We start from the raw sequence: 6,991 nt of genomic DNA on the forward strand, positions 1-6,991 counted from the left end.
AAAAAAAAAAAATGGCAAAATACACTGAGGTTAAACTCCCTGGTCCATGGCTGGCAATCTCATCCCAGGGAGAAAAAGGCCCATAGCACTTCCTGCAACACTCTTCCTCCTCTAACAGCCAACCAAGGGGCGTCGCTCATCTCTACTTGATGGCTCCTCCTCCTCCACAGATCGTTGCCATTAAGGTTACAAATTATATAGGAGTTGAAAACAAGTTTCTGCACATCATGGTTCTTTATTCAAATTCTTATCCCTCAGAGGCGAAAAAACAATTTTATTCATCTCTGCGGCCCCAGAGTCCAGTGTGGCATTTCAACATAGCATCTGTATGCTTTTGGCTGAACTCATTTTAACTCCCCCCGTTTCACTCACCCTCACGCAAACCGCTTGTGACTAAGGGCTACAAACAGTCCAGCAGAAGAAGAGGTGCAGAGACACAACAGATGGGCTCCCTGGTCACACCATGGAAAGGACAGTGACAGTAAGAATGGAAAGGCGATTCTTAGGTTCAGAAGTGCCGATGTGTAGCGTGGCAACAGTTTTTCTGCTCTCACCACAAGTCTCCAAATGTTCAACGCCAATCACGTTTCACACCTAAGGAACTGCTCTGTCTTCTTTTGCTTCCAAATTACAACCTCTAGGTGTGGAGTTCTCCCCTTCTGTTCTTATGCCACGTGTAAAATTACGGGGCTCCAAGAGCACATCCCTCTATTCAACAAGTAATTCAGTGTTTCACTAGCACTGCATAAATAATGAAAGACACGCCCTTTCCAAGGAAGTAATAGCTCAGCAAGGAAGAAAAACACATTAACCCAAAATGCTCCCCCAAGGTGATAAATGTGCTCAGAGTGTTAGAGAGACAGAGTGGAACGAGAACACTAGAAAACAAAACCACTGCACTTTGTGTGCATTACTTGCAAAAATAATGGCAAGGAGGAGTAAGCTATTTACACACTAGTATGGCAGGGAAGATTTTCCTCTGGCTGGTTTACCCCACACGCTTTCACCAGTATCACACAAAATATACACCAAAAGCACAAGATTCCTGTAAGCTATAAATGGCTTTCATGTTGTCCCCAACCTTCTCAATGAGCCAAAGAATTAAGAACTGTAAACGCCAAAATGTGTGATCAAAGGTTTGGGTCACCTCCTCCCGCTTTATGTCGTACTAATTGTACCTGTCAGATTTTCATCTTGTAGTTCTCACATTTCAATGAGTTTTCTTATGATAATTCTGGTGTTACCTTTTTAAAAAATAGGTTCAAGAAAAGTATTTAACCAACTAAATCAATCTGATTAAAAAAAGAAGAAGAAGAAGAAAAAGATTCCCACGTGTCATTCCACTTTCTCAGAAACTACAGTAACAGTCAAATTACAGTCCAACCCTGGTTCCCTCTTTTGGTCCATTTCAGGAGAGCAGAACAGAGTCACAAAGCGCTAGATGGAGACCCAGGATATAGTCATGCTCTGCAACTAACCAGTTCTATGAATTTGGGTTTCAGTTTTGTAGGGCATGAACAATAATCTCCACGGGCTGGGGATTTAGCTCAGCGGCAAAGCGCCTGCCTGGCAAGTGTAAGGTCATGAGTTCGGTTCCCGGTGCGGGAGAAAAACCAAAATAAATAAATAAATAAAATAAAATCATAAATAATAATAATAATAATCTCCACGGTTCCTTCCACTAAAATGTCTCGTGCAAGTAGCATGATCTTGACAACCATTCATGGGTATTTATTAAATACTAGGAAAATGCCATTCTTACAAGATAGTGCTACTATAGCTATTCGAAATAATTGCTACTAAAACTATTCTCCTGTAGACTATCTTAAGCAGAAATATATTTAGTAATATATAATACAATAATATATTTTTCTGGATGACACTGTTATGTAATAATTAACAGCATTTCCAATACATGGTGAAAATCACTGAATTCTGTGCTACTCTAACCTGCATTGTACACTTCATCATTTTCAATCTTCACAGCACTCAAAAAACAGGCACTATGAGGAAACTGTGAAGGGTTAAATTACACAGAAGGGTTAAATAACTTGAATATGGTAATCTATAAACTAACGTCCTGGGATTCAAATTTAGGCAGAGTGCCTCTCAGGTTCAACAAATGTGCAATCTTTATATATCTTACTAAACCCCAGATCTTAAAATACATCAGCATTATCTTCTTTTGGTTTAATAGGGGTTTTTTTTGGTAAGAAACAAAATTAAACTTAAGCAAGGCATCACCATATAGCCACCAGGTGGCAAGAGCATAACAATAAAACAATCCATGTGAGGAAAACTGCCGCTTCAAAAACCAAAATAATGGTCTAAGACCAAGACAAAGATATTGCTGTTTAAAGCGAGAGGGCAGGGAACCAGCAACATCCTCTGTAGAAAATACACTTCTAATGTGAAATGTGTTTCTTCAATAATACCTTCACCACCTGCTTGAGTAGGTACAGAACACCATATGTTCTCATTCCTGAAAGTCAGACAATAGCAGAGACTTGTGTTTTCTGCAGACCTTGGTTGTCCAAGTTTTTCATAATACATCACTGATTGCTTCCCTAACCAACCTAACCCTCACTCAACTCTGTGCACAACCTCACGTTTTTTTCTCTGCAGTTCATGTGACATACAGTCTGTGTCACGTGATACCTAATTATGTAAAGTCAGATGTCCTTTGTTTAGAGTATTAAATAAAATTTAACTAAAACCTGTATAATAGTCTGCTTCTCCTTGCTACTACTATGAAAAGCTAACGTGGTTAAATAGAAGCTGTGTAATTCTACAATTGCTGCAGTCTTCCTCATGCTTACATTTTGACCAAGACACCAACAAGCAGAACTTACTTAACTTGCTCTCAAATGAAGACTGTCTCAAGTCAGTAAAATCTCAAGTTGAATGGTTAAAAGAAATACAAGGTTTTTAAATCAAGTCTAGGAAGGAAGAAAAAAACACTTACACCTTAGGGGAACAAGATACACATAGGATGTCTGATAATATGCAGATCTTTGGTATTCATTCACATACCGCATTTTAAGAACTGGAAAATGCTTTAGCCTCTTTTGATCTCTTCATTTTACAGATCAGGAAAAACACTACAGCTATTCTGCTTTATGTCTACATGTCCTCCCAATGCCTCATGCTCTCATAGGGGGACTTTTGGGGGGTGACTGGATTGTGGGGGCCTGACAATCATCAGTCCACAGATGTGTTTATAGCTGAATGCGATGCTGGTGCCAGGGATTTAGCTCAGCGGCACGGCGCCCGCCTGGCCAGTGCAAGGTCGTGAGCTTGATTCCCGGTACCAAAAAAAAAAAAAAGTGATGTTGGGAGGTAGAACGCAGTCAAAGGGTCCGGGTAACTGGTGTGGCCCAGAAGGACCTATCTCCCTCTCCCACTTCTCCTTGCACTCTCTCTGCTTCTCCTCCACCGTGCCCCTGGGCCACGGTGCCCTGCCCTGGAACCTCTGTAAACTGTGAGCCAAAATATCCCCCTCCTCCCTCAGAGTTCAGGTGTTGGTATCTTGTCCCCGTGACAAGAAAGTAACCGAGCATACCCAGAATCAAATGACAAAAGGGCACACAGGGGAAAATAAAAATTATGAGTAGATTGAGAGTAAATTTTAACAAAAGAGCAGAGATATGCCTAACCTTCAAGTCTACTTTAAAGGAGGATCACAAGCCAGGGTGCTGATGCACACCCATAGTCCTAGCTCTGTGGGAGGCTGAGATGGAGGACCATGAATTCAAGCCCAGCCTGAGTAACTTAGTGAGACACTGTCTACAGATATAAAAGAAGAAAGGAAGAGAAAAAAATCCAAATTATTTTAAAATCCCGAGAGATTTGTGGGGATGGGGGAAGGAGAGAAGCAAGAGTAAAATGATCAAGATGCAGTATGTATTAGACACCAGTTCTTCAAGATGAACCTAATTTTACCATACACATCCCTGGTGGTATATACACTAATACCAAAAAAGAACTGCAAAGAAATCCGAAGGACTATTTAAGAATCATATTGTTAATAATAAAATTGGTATACTATTAATTGGAAAACATTACATATAGTACAAGGAAAAAAGTAATTGTATTAATGGTAGTAGGTACTGTACCAAGGTTTTCAGCAAAAGAGAAAAAGTTACAAATAATCAAATATTTTAAAGCTACAAAATTAAATTTAAATTGAAAATAATGTGAACTTTATATATACATATATATATATATATTTTTTTTTTGTACTGCGAATCAAACTCACAACCTCGTGCTTGCTAAGTAGGTGCTGAGCTCCTAAGCTGTATTCCCAGCTCTTTTTTAAAAAAACATACTTCCCAACTTTACACTATGAATCCTAAATCAATGCCCAACCTAGTAATAAGAACACCTCTCCCACCTGGACTGTGCTCTCTAAATACCAGCTTCCACTCAATAAAACAAGAGTTTTCTGGAGTCCAGAGAAGTATGTGGCAGGAACATGTTTCACCAAAAGGCAAGGAAATTATCAAAACTACTGGTTATATCAAGTGGAAATGGAGCCAACTTAAAGGACTACCACTAGCCAAAAGGAAAACAATTTGAGTATCAAAAATAAGATCGCAATATACTGAAACAGTTTAGCAAAGCATGGCGGCATATGCCTGTAATCTCAGCAATTGGGAGGCTGAGGCAAGAGGATTGCTAGAAGTTTGAGGCCAGTCTAGGCTACAAAGTGAGTTGTTGAGACCCTGTCTTAAAAAAAGAACAGTTTTAATATATTAAAGTCTGTAAGTTCATGATAATAATTTAAAAGGCCTAACCTTCACGGTTACCTTGAAGGCTGCTAGGCCACCACCTCATTACTGTAATCTGAAAAGGGAAGAAAAGAATTAAGCATATTTCTTGCCTTTCCTGTACAAACTGTATTTTAGGGTAGTCAAATGAAGGAAAGCTCTTCATAAAAGATTGATAAATACTGAAGGAATGACAAAACTAGGAAATCACCGTTTTGCAATCCCTAATGTAATAAGGGACAGAGGCAAACCACGCATTTCCGCACTAAGCGAAAGGCTCCTGGGCAACCTCATGCAAGATGGATTGGGTGACACCACCAGAACCCACTGCTTGATCACAGCATCACAAATGCAGCCAACTCAGACACTGCGTCTCCCTGATAATGAAGGGCAATAGATAGTAATTTTCATAATATGGAATTTATACCTATGAAACTTTCCTGCTCCTCCAATCAAAAACCAAGTTTCAATCTAATCAGTTTCTCCATCACTGTGGTTCAACAGAACTTCCTGCTACTATGGAAATATTTTATACAAAACTGCTCCAACGAAAGCCAGCAGACAATCTGTGATGACCAAGCAGCCAGAGCTGGCTAAAGGCCGATGGTACAATCCTAGATCTAACCCTGGCTGAGAAAACATAAAGTGAACAGAGGTACATCCGAAAGAACACCGTGTGTTACCGTCAGCTAAACTTAGAAGGACAAGGAAAAAAAGGAAGTGTGAAAACTACAGATAAAGATTTGAAGTGTGTATCAACCAAATCAAACAGCTCTGTGGGATTTGGGTCTAAACTAGCCCCTGTAAAAACTTATGGAACAACTGAGGAAATATGAACCTTGGCTGGATACTGACGCGATGGAATTTTTATTAACTCATATATGCATGGTAATATTGCAGTTTTGTAAAATTGAAAACCTAGCTCTTGTACAGGGGCATTTAGCTACAACAGATTGGACTACTGATCACCTTCTGCCACAACAGAAATGAGAACACTAACTGGAAAGTCTTCCACCTTTCAGACAGGAAATGACATCAGTAAAATTAACATACGCAATTTTTGAGACAGGATCTCCCACTGCAGTTTAAGATGGCCTTAGAACTAAGTAGCCGAGGTTTCCTCGAACTCAAAATAACCCTCCTGCCTCAGCCTCCAAACTGCTGGAATTACAAGCGTGGACTACTACGCCCAAGTTTTACAATTTTTAAACCCATGTATTTTAAAGGAGAGTATGTCTGAATGTTTATAAATCTCAAACCCATTTCAGTGTCACAGCCTTTTTTATTATATTCATCAACAATAATTGTATAGTCAAAGGCAAGTTCAGAATAAAAATTAGCACTGTATTCCAAATAGGAAAATACACATTTATCATATTACTAAAGTACAGCTATTAAGTGTAAATGTAAATATCTGGAGGCAGTATGTAGTCAATGAGCTTACGTTTCCTCATATAAAACTACAGGGTATAGCAGGGCTCGCCAGTAATCCCAGCACTCAGGAGGCTGAGGCAGAAGGATCCAGAAGGATTGCTGCTAGTTCGAGGCCAGCCTGGGCTACATAGTGAGATTTTGTCTCCTAAATAAAATTAAAATTAAAATAAAGCCTGGAGTGATGGTGGGCTTGTAATCCCCGTACTCTGGGGTATGTGGGCAGAAGGATCACAAGTTCCAGCCCAGACTAGGCAATCAGCAATTTATCAACACCTGCTCAAAAAAAAAAAAAAAAAGGCTGGGCATGTAACTCAGGGCAAAGGCCCTGGATTCAAAACCAAAAAAAAAATACAGACATGCAAGTATAGTATATGAGGAATTCTATAAGTACAGGGCATCTAACTACAATACTGGGTTATTAAATAATTTTTTTTTTAATTGGCCTAAGGAATTGGGCACAAGGCTCTGGGAAAGCTGTGCAAGTAGGCGCCCTGCCATGCAACTACAAACGAAAGCTAGTGTGACATCAGACTACTCCGCTGGCTGTTAGAGACGAGGAAACCACACAGAACCTTGACTCAGTGTCCTCAAGTCCCGTTGTAATGCAGTTACACTAAGAAACCGTCCTAAAAACCTCCCCTCTGCCATTCGCTGTGGCGCGCCCTCAGTGAGCTCATTCCAGGACTCAGTCCTTCGCGATCCCTTGCCATCTCTTGCAACGCTAACACGCACGTCCCGGCAGCACCCGCCCCAAACGAGAAAGTCTGCACAAAGCCGGAGCCGGCTGC

At 40.3% G+C, this 6,991-nt stretch overlaps 1 protein-coding gene across 8 annotated transcripts in view; it reads right to left on the reverse strand.

Annotated features, from left to right (window-relative positions):
- Cep63 (centrosomal protein 63kDa) overlaps nucleotides 1-6,991 on the reverse strand; it is a 63,710-nt gene that overhangs the window by 56,317 nt on the left and 402 nt on the right. The gene's annotated exons all lie outside the window — the stretch shown is intronic.

The sequence above is a fragment of the Chinchilla lanigera genome, unplaced genomic scaffold (genome assembly GCF_000276665.1).
Source record: "Chinchilla lanigera isolate Chin_1 unplaced genomic scaffold, ChiLan1.0 scaffold00100, whole genome shotgun sequence".
Classification (NCBI taxonomy): Eukaryota; Metazoa; Chordata; class Mammalia; order Rodentia; family Chinchillidae; genus Chinchilla; species Chinchilla lanigera.